At 41.0% G+C, this 14,591-nt stretch overlaps 1 protein-coding gene across 5 annotated transcripts in view; it reads left to right on the top strand.

Annotated features, from left to right (window-relative positions):
• PCGF3 (polycomb group ring finger 3) overlaps positions 1-14,591 on the top strand; it is a 67,173-nt gene that overhangs the window by 21,967 nt on the left and 30,615 nt on the right. For 4 of the 5 annotated variants that reach the window (XM_075931292.2, XM_075931290.2, XM_075931285.2 and 1 more), the window contains exons 2-3: positions 4,790-4,945; positions 8,832-8,937. The gene's annotated coding sequence lies outside the window, so the exon portion shown is untranslated. The remainder of the gene's footprint in view (positions 1-4,789; positions 4,946-8,831; positions 8,938-14,591) is intronic. The other variant, XM_075931291.2, reaches the window with a different exon arrangement.

Raw genomic sequence — 14,591 nt, 5'->3', positions numbered from 1 at the left:
CTTTTGGAGACTGTCTCATTTGGACAGCACAGGAAAATGAATAGTTTTCCCCCCCCCCAAAAGCCTGATGCCTCCAGCAATGATTTTGGTCATTTATTAATGTGCTAGACTGTATTGAGAGAAGAATACAGTGGGTTTGGTTAATTTAAAAAAACAAAACAAAAAACCCCTTATCCCTGCAAAAGTTCTTTATTTGGATAGGATTACTAAAGATTTAAAAAGATTTGAGGCTTTAGCTTCAACCAACTCAATTATGGGTCCAAATTAGCTGTTAGGACGCAAGAGATTTTGAGGTCATTACGAATAGTTCTCTAAAAACATTTGCTGAAAGCTAACAGAATGTTAGGGACATTAGGAGCCTTGGGGTCAGGAATGCCAGTACAGAGTGAAGGGTTGCTATGAAGGGGCCCTGGGGCATGGCTTTATAACAGAGTAGATACCACTGGAAGCAAGCCTAGTGGGCTAACCAGGGTATTGTGATTCACCCTGCTAGATTCATGGAGAGCTGAGCTTGGAGATAGGGCTGTGAACTAGAGATGTAAGAGTGTAACTGGGTAGCCAGTTAACTGGTAAGCTGATACTTAATAGTTGCTGGCACCAGTTATACTTTTCATAGGACTGTTGGGGGCCCCTGTGGCCCTAGTAGTAACACAGAGCTGAGAACCCTGGCAGCTCCGTGGGCCTGAAAGCCCCGGGAGCCCTGATTGCCCTATGGGGTTGGGAGCTGCAGTAGGATCCCCATGAACCCTGCAGGGCCAGGAGCCCTGCAGGCCTCATGGGAAGCCATGCTTAACCATGTAACTGGTAGAAATTGTTACGTAGTTAATGATTATTTAGATTTTTTTTTTGCATCCCTATTATGGACCAAGATGTTAGAGGCAATGGTGCAAGGCCCTGTTGAACTTGTTCCTTAGAAAGGGTCTGTTTTGTCTGTATGCCTACAGATGCTATGCAACGTAGCCAGAGGGCCAAGTTCCTAAAATCTGTTTGAGAATTGCAACTATCAGCAGGGGTCCACAAATTGGGCAAAATTGGGAGGGTGCCGGGGCAGGTGCACTGGATCAGCAGAGGCACTCACAGAAGGTGAGCAGCCCCTTCTTGGGGGGCGACATGGTCTGTAAAATCATGAAAAGTGTTGAAAAAGGGAATAAGGAAGTGTTATTTATTCCCTCACATCATAGAAGAACCAGGGAAAATTAATAGGTAGTTGGTTTCAAACAAACAAAAGGAAGTCTGACTTGACACAGTGCTCGGCCAAGCTATCAAACGTCTTGTGATAAGGCCATCAATTATTAGCCAAGATGCCAGGCTCCGAATGTCCCTAAACCTCTGACTGCCAGAAGCTGGAGCTGGACTGGGGGTGGGCTGGTCAGTAAGTCTGTTCACTCCCTCTGAAGGATGTAGCACCAGTTGCTGCCCAAAGACAAGGTACTGAGGTAGATGGACCATTAGTCCTACCCATATGGCCATGCTTATGTTCTTAGGACCTGTTGGAGTTTTTACAGGAATCTGTAATACATCTACATGCACATGGCCTGAATAGGGACAAAACAGAATGATTTAAAGCAATGGTGGTATAGTAGTGATATTGTCAGAACTTGGGCACTTGTTAAGTGAATGTCAGAGACATAACTAGAATTTCCTGAAGCAAAGGGCCCAAAGTTCCAGTGGAGGGGGCCAAATCCCAGCCCGGCCAAATTTTCCAGTCAGGGGCTAAGGAGATCTATCCTGTACATCCTTAATTTCATGAGGTTTTGAATGTGAAGAGAGCTTAATATGTGACAGTTATGCAGGATGGATACAAATCAGTGATATTAAAAATTGATCTGTTGTTCTAAAGGACGTGTTCATTGACTGCAGAAACAATTGGTTCAGTTCACTAACTGCAGAAAATACTTCCTTATTAAATAAATTAGGTATTTTAAAATGCAAAACATGTTTTGATAACTGTTTTCTCTTTTATTTTGAGATCTACTGATGAAAAGCTCTGAAGGGGAACTCTGGTATTATTTTTAGGAATTTAGAGCTCCTATACCTAGATCTGTAGAAAACAAAGGGAAACTTCATTTCACATTTGGATTTCTCTCCTTAAGGAGTTCATATGTACGGCTTATTGTGTTAGTGTCTTGTGTGATGGGGCTATGAATCCATCCTCATGAGCCATGTGAACAGTAAAACTGTCCAAATTGTGGTCTTAAAATGTATGGCTGTTTTCTTTAGCGCACAAGTTCTTGAAGATGTTACTGTTCTACAAAGTTTGTAAAAAGCACTCTGATGGACTGCACTCTATGATGGACTGACTTGTCTGGGAATGCCTTTTTGTGTGTAAAGTGTAATCATGTGCTGTAAACTATTCTTAATCGTTTGCAGGAGGCTAGGCCTGTGAATTAGGGATGTAAGGGAGTAGTCAGCTAGTCAATTACCCGATAATTGAGTTGACTACTCGCTCCCCCCCCCCCCAGCTGCCTCTATGCCTTAAAAGTCGGTTCCCCTCAGCACCGTCTCTGCGGTGTGAGAGAGTGGGGGGTTCAGGAGGCTGAGCCATAGCATCCTGGAGCTGGCGCAAACCGGAACTGCTTAGTCCCTGCTCGCGCTGGCCTCGAGAGCTAACCTTGCTGTGGCTCTGCAGTTGAAATTAAGGTCGGTAAAAACCCTTGCTGCCTCTATCAAATAGAAGAGGAAGAGTTCCTTCAAAGCAGTAGTGCCGAACGGAGCCCATACCCAGCTTCATGCAAAATTCCATTGACTACTTAATTAGCTGATTAACCACAATTTAATGTTCCTACTGTGAATACTGATAGAATTACCAAACATAAAGCAGATGAAAATAGGAATGGAGAGGCGAGAAATAAGCTTTAAAAGACCCCTTCCCCCATTCTTTCCTCCCTTCCCCCCCAACAATATTATATGATTCTAAGATCTGATGTGACCTGTCAGTTTTGTATTTAATCGGAAAGCTATGACCCTCAGGTCTCTAGTGATGACTTTTCTCTGTAAGTGGGAGACGGGGGGGGGATCACGTGAGGATTGCCTGTTGTGATCCCTCCCTCTGGGACATCTGGTATTGGCCACTGTTGGCAGACAGGATACTGGGCTAGATGGACCTTTGGTCTCATCCATTCTGGCCGTTTTTATGACTGTTTCTACATGTTAAAGTAACAAACAGTAAATTGGTCACTGGTGCAGGATTGAATAATGCAAATCCTGGACCTCAAACCTGTGACCTCTGTAGGCTGTGAGTTGCAAAGGAGCCCAAGGGACTTAATACTAAAATCCCATTTAAATCTGATAGCAGTAGGGCACCAAATGTCTTTAAGCTTTTTAAAAAAAAATCCATCTATGATTTTTCCCCATGACCCATATTTGTGCAAAAAAATATTTTTATGGTAGACTCTTTAAGGAAAAAGGGGAAAATTCCTCTTAGATTTTGAGTTAGAGGTAGCCTTTCTTTCAGCGAGTGAGTGGGCATGATGCAGATAAGACGGTCACAGATGTGAAATACTGTAGTATGCTTCCATATATCAATCTGCAGTTGATTCCACGAGAAGGAAGGATGACCTTCAACTAAAGATCTGGAACAGAGAGTAAGGAGACATGGCTCTTGCTCCTGGATTTGCTCCAGGGTTTGCTGTGTAGCCTTCAGAAAGTTGCTCTGCATCACTTTAAAATAGGTATAATGCTAGTCTATCTCAAGGGTGATGTAACAGGCTTTTGATATTTGTACGGTGCTCTGACCACCTCAGGTGGAAGTTCTTGTCACTAATTTCATGATATTGCAGCTTATGCCATGGTTGTCACAGATTCAGATGAGGGATACTTCCTTTCTTATAAATGCTGGTGTGGTAGCCAATATTGCAGTTGATCAAGTGACATAATGTTTTAGTTACATCTAAGCATGCTTACGAGTCTTAGCTCTTACTCTGATAAAATATGAACTGTTTCCCACTTACTCTTTCTCCTTTTCTGTTGCTAATAAACCAAAGTTATGTTTACTTCATCATTGGGAAAAGCTGTTACTTGACAGTAACTTTGATTCACTTGTTACCAAGGTCTTATACATACAGGAAAAACTAGGTTAATGTCTTAAGCTTGCAAAGTGAAGCACAGAAAATATTAGAATTAATTTTGGTTATGCAACTTTAATTAGGCTTCCTGCTTATGAATTATAGTCTTCAGTTACAGGACTGCAGTATTGTCAATCCCAAGCACCAGAAAAAAAATCAAGAGATTGGTTGAATAAAGTTTATGGCTCTCGTTTGCTTTTGAGTTTTAAGTTTTAAGGTACACATTGGGTAATGTGGTCAAGCATTTCTCTGTGACCCTGAAGCTAGAAACCTTTGTAATGAAAGCTGAAACCCTCTGTGCAGTTGCTAGGGATGTTCGAGTGTAAACAACTAACAGTTTAATTTAGGTAGTGGTTAAACGGTTAGTCGTTTACACGCAGCGAAGCCTCTTCCCCGGGAGCCAGGCAAACAAGAGCTACCCGCCTGGCTCCCTGGGAGCAGAGGGGGGTGGGTAAGGGCTGCCTGCTCCACTCCTGGTGAGGAGTCTTGGATTTGGGCCAGCAGAGGTGGGTGGCCCCTCTCCTGGGGAAGCTTTGCTGCAGGCTCTGCCCTGAAACTATGGCAGCCTATTATTTTCATAGCACTTGACTGATGGGGAAAGTGAAACAGAGGGGTGTGTATCAGACAGCGTCGTGTAAAAGGGCTATAGGAGAGACCGGGATATGACCAGTTCGGAGTGGTATTCAACTGCTTTAACCCTATGACCATCCTCTCTCTTTTCGCAGTCCCCTATCTCATTTGCTACACACCTTCCGATTTCTACAACAAACGAGACAGAAGTTCTACCGACAGCAGCCTGCTTCACTGCACAGCCCTGACTTATTCCCTGAGCAGCTTCCATCCTGTCCACTGAATGAAGCAGGGGTCCATTGGAAAAAATAGTATGTGTTCATGTAATTACAGACTTTCACAGTTCAGATGCATGTGCTGCGGGTGGTGGGCGGCTGGCGGTTAATGGATTGAAGTTAAAGAAGTAAGCTTTATTCTAGTATGTGTTGACTTGTTTGATGTGTTGTGTCCTTTGTCACTTTCTATATGTAACTTACTAGATTTTTTTTTAAGTAAAACAAATAGAATTATGTGCAAATAACCCTCCTGAATAAGCAGAATTGAGCCCTGGACTTCTATCACTGCAACACGGATTGCTAGTAGGGATGTAAAATCCTGGCTCATCAGTTAATTGGTTAAACATTAGGCTGACCTAACATTTAACCGCTTAACCAGCTAAGCGGGATCCAGGCTGGGGACTGCTCCAGCTTGGCTGGAGCAGTCCCCATCCCACGGGGCTCCCACTCCCAGCCCTGCTCTGGGGCTTGGACTACTGCCAGCTCCCGGCTCCCAGGCCCTGCTGGAGCAGCTCCCAGGCCCTGCTGAAAGGCAGCTGGGCTCCCCGCAGACAGATGCTGCTCCGGATGAGCAGCCCCTGTCTGCGGCGGGCCCCCTGTGGAGCTGAAGCAGCCCTCTCCCCCTGGCGGGCGGGGAGCTGCTCCAACCTCCACCAGTTATTGGTTAACAGGAACCAGTAAGCATTACCCATTTAGGGAGCTGCTTACCGGTTAATCTTGAAAGAGTAACTTGTTACCATTTCTGCATCACTCACTAGGAGAGGTTGCTTTATACACCATCGGTCAGTTGTATATGTCTGAATAGCCCCGTTTTTAACACACATAGCAGACAATTAAAGTTGGGCTGACTTTTTTCCATAGGAACATTGGATATGTCTACATAGCATTCTGGAGTGAGCAGGAGTGTACCTCCCAGCTCTGGTTGGCAGACTTGGGCTAGAGGGGCTTGCTTTAAAATGCTGTGTAGATACACCATTGTGTCTGAAGTGACTGGGGCTTAGAATTGTCTCATTAGAGAGATGTACTGGTCACTGTTGTATAACCTCTCAGTGAGGTGGGCATCTTTGTTAAATTAGTAGTGAAATGGATAGGACAATCACAAGTTGGTAAATGTTAAATATGAACAAATGGTTTCCATGTTCCCTGTATACAGCACCTTAGCCTAGTCCAAAGCTTATTTTGATAAATCTGGACTCCTTGTTTTTGCAGAGGCAGACTAACACAACTACCCCCTGAGACTTTTCTATCAATCAGTTCGACTTTTTTTTCTTATTTGGAGCAGTGGTTTGGCTGGAATGGAATGCAATGCTGACAGAATTATAGAGGGTTTTGGCAGAAAACTGGGAAAATTACCATGTTAATTTAGCTCCAGAACTGGCCCAAAGCTGGTTGGGTTTTATGTTGCCAGCAAATTTCAAGCTATTGCCGCAGTGTATGGAAGAAATAGACTTCTTCCTCTCAAAAACTGGTCAGAGGAATTATTAATTATGTCATGTCACTATGGTGGCTGCTGCTTCAAAATACATGTATGTATGTTAAAGAAGCAGGAGTTTGTGCTCAGTGTCTCTAAAAGTACAAAGCATTGAAAGGAATAGTCTATCAGTTGAATATTGAGTGTATATCTGACATTTAAGGCTATGACCTCAATGGGGGAAAGAGGGCATGTATTTTAAATGCTCATCACTAACACACCATATTTTGCTGTGAAGACATCAGAGCACTTGGGTCAAATGTCTAGCCAATAATTCCAGTTTTGTCTTTTTCTCTTTTGTAAAATGAGGGGAAATTACAAAACTTTTCAAATTCATTCTTGTGCCTTTGTGACTGTTCTTATCTCTTTATCACCATGTTGTTTATTTCATTGTAGTGTTGAACGTCCGTAAACCTTACTCTGACTTTCTTTAAACAAACTTAACAGCCAGCATCACAGGAGTAAACTAAAATATTTCCTTAACCTGTGAATCAGAAAAGTCTCATCAAAGTAGATGAAAATGCAGCCTTCACTAGATCAGGTCCCTTGAGTATGCTAAGCTACGATTTTGAGTAAAGCCTGACCTTAATTCAGGCCAAGTCCACACAAGGTACGCAACTCCAGCTAAATAGAATACATAGCTGGAGTGGATTTACCTTAAGCCGAGCTTGGCGCCATCCTCGCTGCAGGAGGCTGATGGGAGCAGAAGCTCCCGTTGACTTCCCTCGCTCTTCGGACACTGGCTATAGTTGTCCTTAGCATTCAACTTATAGGTCAACACTAGATCCGCTAAATTAAACAGCAGAATGCTGATCTCCAGCGTGGCAAGAGAAGATGTGCCCTATGTACTAGATAAAAATTAATAAAACCCATGTAGCTGGTCACACGGTGAGTGTCAGAATAGGCTTACACAGAAGTAATATGCTCCTACCATCTGCTTGTTCTTTGTGTTGTTTTTATTCTGCTGTTAGCAAGATCTGTCTGGGTTTTTTTAAAAACCAGTGTTTAGGAGTTAAATATCTTAACCATTTTAATAGCCTGTGGCTGAACGTCAGGCTTGCTTATATGTATTTTGCTTTACTTAAAGTAAGTTACGTGGATTGAGATGTTTGCAGAATCCAATAAAAAAACACCTTTGTGGGGTTTCTGCTGTTGGGCCATTTCTGAATTGGCAACACAACACAGAGTAGCATGAAGTATGATCGATAAGTTCATGGAGGATAGGCCCATCAATAGCTTTGAGCTAGAATGGGCAGGGATGCAAAACCATGCTTTGTTGTGTCCCTAGCCTCTTTGCTAGAAACTGGGAGGTGGATCGCTTGATGTTTACCTGTTCAGTTCATTCCCCCAGAAGAACCTGGCATTGGCCACTGTCAGAAGACAGGATGCTGGGCTAGATGGACCATTGGTCAGACCAAGTATGGCCGTTCTTACGTAAGTTGGATGTGTTACCTGGTATAAAACAGTAAATATCGCCAATATTTCAAATTGGGCTAGTCTGAAACCCAGTTACTCAAAAGCCATATTATGATCTAGTTACTTAGCAGTGACTACTTACAAACTATACTACAGCATTATTGAAGGCAGCTGGTGCTGTTTTGTTGTCAATACCCAGAACAAATCTGGCCACATATTAAGTAAGTCCTTTCTTGGGCTAGTCAATGGACATCAGCCATCCTACTCTCTGTGGCCCCTAAAAATACTAGCCCAGGACCCAAAACTCACCAGTTTTCTGAAACTTGGCCACCCATCTTTTACTATTATTACTGGTGAGACTTCAGTGAAAAGTTTCTGCCTGCTATCTTAATTATTTTATTCTGTCGTCCTTCAAACAAGAAATGTGTGTACGTTAACAATGGTGTCTCAAAAAAACCCAAACAAACCCTGCAGGATTGAGAGAAGAACTGAGAGAGTCCCAAGAGTGAAGAATACTCGAAAGTCTAAAGCATTGAATACAGATTTATTTTCCAGATATCTTCATATTCCCACCTTCTGCTTTGCCCCGTAAGAGTATGTTAACAAGCATGCTACTATGCAAGTTATTTCTGGTCTCATTAGGAAATAGATAAGAGTATTTTTATGTCAGGAGAGTGTATTGCAGGTGCCTAAGGTGTGAACTTCATGTAATACAGGAAGAAATCAACCTACCTCCGTAAAGTAATTGTGAAAAGCATCTTTGTTACAATTTTAAGCACACTCCTGTATGCAACTAGTATGGTCTGTTTTTTGCACCAGATTGAAAATTAATCGTGTTTTATTGGAGGAGACTCTTAAGTTCCTGCCAAACACAAAGATGACGTCTGGCTCTTATGTGCATATGAAGGCATATTAATTAAACTGTTCACATTCCAGCCTTTCTAGGGGGGGGACGAGATTCATGGTGATGTTAAAGGTTATGTGCAGAGATTTAAACATTTTGATTGTGGTTTCCTGTGTTCTTTCCTCTTTTAGTGAAGAGAACTTTAAGACTGGTTTTGGAACATTCTTTGTAAATTTCTTCAGATGAGGAGACCCAGGGCTTAAATTCGATGAAAACTCAAGTAGTGGAGAAACTGGGGTAGGTTTATTCAACTTTTTAGAATATAGTTTGTTGGACTTGATTCGAATTACTGTACAGATGCCAGGAAATGCCTGAGAGTTTTCAGAGGAATTAGTGTTGCTCTGTTAATGAATAATTATGTGTGCTTAATTGGAATAGTACTTGCTAAAGCTATGTTTACACAGCAATAAAAGACCTGTGACCTGACTTGGGCTGGCCCTGGTCAGTTGACTTGGGCTGGGGTGGTGAGGCTATGACATTGCAGTGTAGACATTCAGGCTCGGGCTGGACCGCAGGCTCCGAGATCCTTCCCTCCTCACAGGGTCTCAGAGCCTAAGGTTCAGACTGACCTCAAACATCCGCACTTCAGTTTTATAGCCTTGCAGTCCAAGCCAGCTGACCCAGACTCTTGAGACATGGTGTCGTGTGTGGAGTGTTCTTTTTTAAAATTTATTGCAGCATAGTTGTACCCTGAAGTTCTAAACCGGGACTTGTTCAGTCAATATAAAATAGTTAAATGAATACCCAGTCTAAACTCCCATTTTCTGATGGCTTAGGGTTCAGTTGTGGCTGTAAATGCAGACCATTAACTCCAGTCACCATGCTTAAATAAATAGCTGACTTCTCTTCAGCTTCCTAGGAAAAAATCCTTCATTAAAGAATCTCTCTATACTTTTGATCAGGTGGAGTCATTAAGTTTTCCTGAAGGCTTTGGGGTATTTTCAGTTTGCAGGGAGCTATTAGATTCAGTGACAGAATGAATAAAAATAGATGACTTGTGCTTTTTATTTATTAGCGGGTGTTAAGGATTTTTCAGTTTTATAAAAATGGCATCTTCTCTTGATTGGGAGAAGCCATATGATAAAATGTCTCAATTAAGAGGATTCTATGGAATAAGTATTTATCTTAAATCTTGGTGGAGCACCCCAAATTATCCTAATCCTGTTTACTTAAGACTGGTGTGTGAGAACCTCCAGATCGTTTACTTTGGGCCACAAACTTGATGGTTAGTAGAGGAAGCATCTCTAAAATAAGGCCAGTGTTTTGGTGTATATTTCCTCATTGCTGCTGGCCTCTGTTTTGTAAATGAGGTATGTATTTACTTGTCTGTATTTGAACTCTTCACCCTTCTATGTTGTAGACAGACTTGCTGATGGGAGCAGGGGGGTGCGGGCAAAGGGAACAGACACCCCGGGGTCCAGCAACTCAAAAGGGCCTGGGCTTCGCACTGCCTGTCACCACTGCTGCTTCAGCCAGAACCTTGGACCGTTTAAGTCACTCCCAGAGGGCTGTACTCAGGTCTGGTTGCCCCAGCCCCACCCAAGGCCCCGACCCTTCTGAGAGCATGGAGCTTGTCCCCTGATTGTAGGGCATGAGGCTGAAGATGGTAGAGAGTAAATACTTGTATTATGATGGTGGTCGAAATCTCATTGATCTCTCTTGCTGGGGGAACCTGGATAACAAGGCAGTCCCTGCTCCAAAGGACAATCCTCCTTCTGTCCTCAAACGCTTGAGAAGAGGGTAGCTTTCTATAAAGAGAGACCACTTGGGAACGTTTCAGGGCTGCAGTCTGTGTTTTATCCTAGTGGCCTTTCAGTGTTGGACTTGCATGGGGGAGAAGTGAAGCTTGCTTTATCCTGTTTCTGCCAAACAGGCCCATTGAACGATATCCTGGCTCTTGCAGCCATGTGAAAAATCCATCACTGGGGAAGCTGTCAGGACTTAAGGCTTTTGCTGGAAGAAAAGAGCAAACCACTGACATTAGTGAGCCAGAGAACACAGGTGGTTTTGCTTTGAAAGGGTTTGAGTTGAAGTAAGGTTATTCTTTTAATCTCAGATCACTAAATACTCACCTGAGCATCCATTCTCATATGATCAGCTTTTTAGTTTAATTATTTAGCCAGTCCATGCTCAGGTGAGGCAGATACACTGACAGAACAAATGGTAGATTGTTACTGTGGCACAGAAAAGAGAGCAGCTCAGATTTTTCAATCTTGAAAATTGTTAAAATACTAATGTTCCCAAGAACCCATGAGAACTGAATTGCTTGTGATCTTGTGTTGGTGTCAGGGATCACAACAGATGAATCAACTGGAATGCAGTGGGCTTGGAACTGAAATGGATTCCTCATAACTTGCTTTTGAACTTACAAAATCCCTCAGTTTTGGTACAGAAAGTCTTGTAGCTCTTATTATTAAGGATTTTGATTTGGGTTGTAATTGTTGCAAATAGGCAAAATATGGTACAGCTGTAAAATAGTTGTATACTGTATTTGTGCTTGGCATCTCTCAGGCCCTGGGGTTTTGGTTGCATTAGGAGAGCATGCATGTAGCTGAAAATGAAAGTATTGCTTATTTGTCCGCTTTATAAAGTTGGTAGATTGGCGCCTTCTACTGGAGCTATTATTTTCCTGTGGAGGGGAAACTTGTATTGTCAAGAGAACTACTCAAACTTTTGAGAATTTTTATTAAACAATAAAAAAGCTAGCATGATATATATCTGAACAGTACTTGTATGTGACGCTTGTACACTATATCCAATACCTTTGTGCACAATTACATTAGTCACATTGAATCATATACTTTAACAAATGACCATGCCTGTGCTGCTAATAATTAACAGTCCTGTATGGATACAGAATTTGTATCTGCATCTCCATCCATATCCACAAAAAATGGACTGTGCATATTAGGGATAGAAAATCCTGTTTAGTTTACTTAACTGGTTAAATATTAAGTTTAACGGGTTAACTGAATAAATATGGTGGGCGGGGCAGGCCTGCTCTTGGGCAATGGTTAACCTTAACAAGTGATGCTTAGTGGGTAGCAGTTAACTGGTTGCCCATTAGCACCCCCAGCAGATATCCACATCCGCAGCTGTGGATACCCATGGATATAAAACGGATATCCTCAAATTTGCAGGGTTCTCATTACAACTTTTGTATTTGCATCTGCAGCAACCCAAATGAATTGTGGATATCTGCAGATTTGCAGGACTCTACTAATAATGACTTACTAAACCAGAATTTTAAATAGCAAAAAGTGAATTTGGTATTTAAGCAAATTTACCTTTTGCATTTTGTTCCACATGGACAAAGAAAATTACTCACTTTTTTTCTAGCCAGTTTTAATATTGGTAGCACCATGCTTTTATTATTTAAGTTTCAGATATTACAGGTAGAATTTTGTTAACCTTTTTCTGTTAAAACTGTAAAATATTTCATGAAACATTTTTTTACTTTCAAACGTGGTAAATATCTCTGTGAAAATCTGTAGCTGGAACCAGTTTTGACTTTATTGTTCTTTTAAATGTTTGGCAGATTGTTTTGTAGGTTTGTGACCAATACAAAAACTGCTGAAAACAAATGTAACTTGTTTTTAAACAAAAGCAACCCTACACACTTCTGTTTCCTCCTGTCCTTTCTTCCTTCAGTCATGTTGTATTTAATAGAATGTCTTTTAGTATTTCAGCGTAAAATCAATGATTTTCTTAATTTAAATTTTTTTTAAAAATGAGATCTCTTCTAAATATTTAAATTTAATCTTGAAATTGACAACTTACACTCACGCCTCAATGTAGTCTGTTAAAATAATTTAAATAATATGTAGTGGTACATATTTGCTACAGCTTTTTTTTTTTTTTTTTTTTTAAAGTCAGACCACTGAACTAGTTGAAGTCACTGGCTAAGCCCCTAAAGCCAGAGCAAGTTGGAACACCAAACTAGCTTTTGGCAGCAGTAGCCTGTTCGGCAGGCACAGTAGGGTTACTTTTTTAAAATTAAGTTCAGTGACTACATAATTCAGAGGTATGAAATCATTTGGGAATTAAAGCAGGAAAACATGTTTTCCTTTTCCTACCTACTAATAAAATCTTGACGGATATGGTGACAGAAAGAATCAGGTCTTTTAACTGCAGTTAAATATTTATCTTGTCTAATAGATCAGTTTTTATAAATGCTAAACTTTTTTCTTGTATATTCAGTACATTTAATACATTTTATTTAATTAAAATGTTTTTATGCATTTTTCAATTCAATTTATATTTTCATCCAAATAGAGCTTGACAGAAATCATAAATGGAAAAAGAAAAGTAGGAAAAAAGACACATCATTTGCCATTTTTTAACATAATAAAAAAGTAAAATTAAGAATCAGAATGAATGTAAACTAATTGTATAACTGCTTAAATAAACATATAGATATAGTGTGCCTTCCTGGTTAGCAAAAAGAGCTACAGTTTAGTGTAAAGGCTATCTGTAATTAGTTACAAATCACATGTTGTAATGGTTACTAACCAATGAAATCATCTTTAAGAAAATAACTAAAAAGTGTATAAAAACAAATATAATTAACATTGATTATTTAAATTAATGTGATTTAAATATTACTTTTTAAATAGGTGATTTTAAAAAGCAGTTCACCCTGCTGTATAGAAAGTGATTATTAGTAAAATTGGGGATATTATTTCCCACGGGTGTGTTGAAGGTCAACTAGTGACTGGAGAACATCTTTGGATGGAAAGCTTTTGCAGAGGTGCCAAGTACACAATTACAGTTTATTTGGTGGCGGTGAAATTCATTAAATTTCCCCCTGATTTTTGGCCTGTAGCAGCTGGGCGTAAGACTGCCCAAGGAAATCCCTTCAACAGTTAGCAGAGTGAGGAGGTGAGGCATTGGCTTGGTCTCATGATGCACAACCTGTTTTGTTCACCTTTTACAGTCTGGGTTTAACTCTTCTTTTTAACTATAAATTATCCGGAATAGGTACAGATACTATGAAAATGTCTTCAACACATCAGGGAGGCGGTGTGTGTGCTATGTGGGGCTTTTAAATGAGTGTTGGTGAGCATTTGGATTTCAACGTTGATATCAAGACTGTGCAGAATAGCGAGCAGAAATCCTGCGGTGGCTTACCTTGGTCAGTCAAGATGTAGATATCTTGTTCACTTGTGTACGACAGATATCTACATGATTGAAATGAGGTGAAGGGTCTGGGTTTTCATACTTTGTGTCTGTGATCTCATGACAATGCAATACTGTCCTCCAATTACATCGTGCTTTAAGTATGGATTATGACCTCTTCAGCAGTGCTATTATACTTCAGTTAAGCAGATATGTATGTTTTTATACTGAGAGAGGATTCCAGGATAGCCTCTTACTGGGATCAGAAGTTAGCTTACGTCTCCTGTCCAGCTAGCATGAACTGGTAATTATGAATCGGGTGACAGGAGCTGTAAAGTCTGCTGAGAACTTCTTTGGACTGAAAAACTATGGTAGTCAATTGCTTCCAGGGCAGCTAGTGTCAGTTTCTAAAGCTGAGTCAGCCTAGGTTTGCTCACTTTGGTTCATTTGATCAGTGTAGCCAAGTAGAAAAAGAACTTCAGGTAGGGCTATGGGTCAGGTAAGTGTCTGTTAGGCAGGCTTATTCTCCCGATTTGAACCCTTCACACTTTCCAAGATGTGGGGTTGGCTCCTGGAATGCATAATGTGGTGGTTGTTCTTGAAGCCAGAATTTTCACTTTTTTTAATGCCAGTGGTGAAGTGAAATAGTTCATATTCAGTTCTATAAAAGTTCCTACACTGCTCTCATCAGAGTAAAATCTGGGCACCCTCCAAGAGTTCATTGAGCAGTGTAATGAATGTCCATTATGGGTAGTTCGCTTTTTTCCCTTATC

The sequence above is a fragment of the Pelodiscus sinensis genome, chromosome 6 (genome assembly GCF_052426305.1).
Source record: "Pelodiscus sinensis isolate ZL-2025 chromosome 6, ASM5242630v1, whole genome shotgun sequence".
NCBI lineage: Eukaryota > Metazoa > Chordata > Testudines > Trionychidae > Pelodiscus > Pelodiscus sinensis.
Note: the sequence above shows the minus strand (reverse complement) of the source record. Positions and strands in the feature narration are given on the sequence as shown.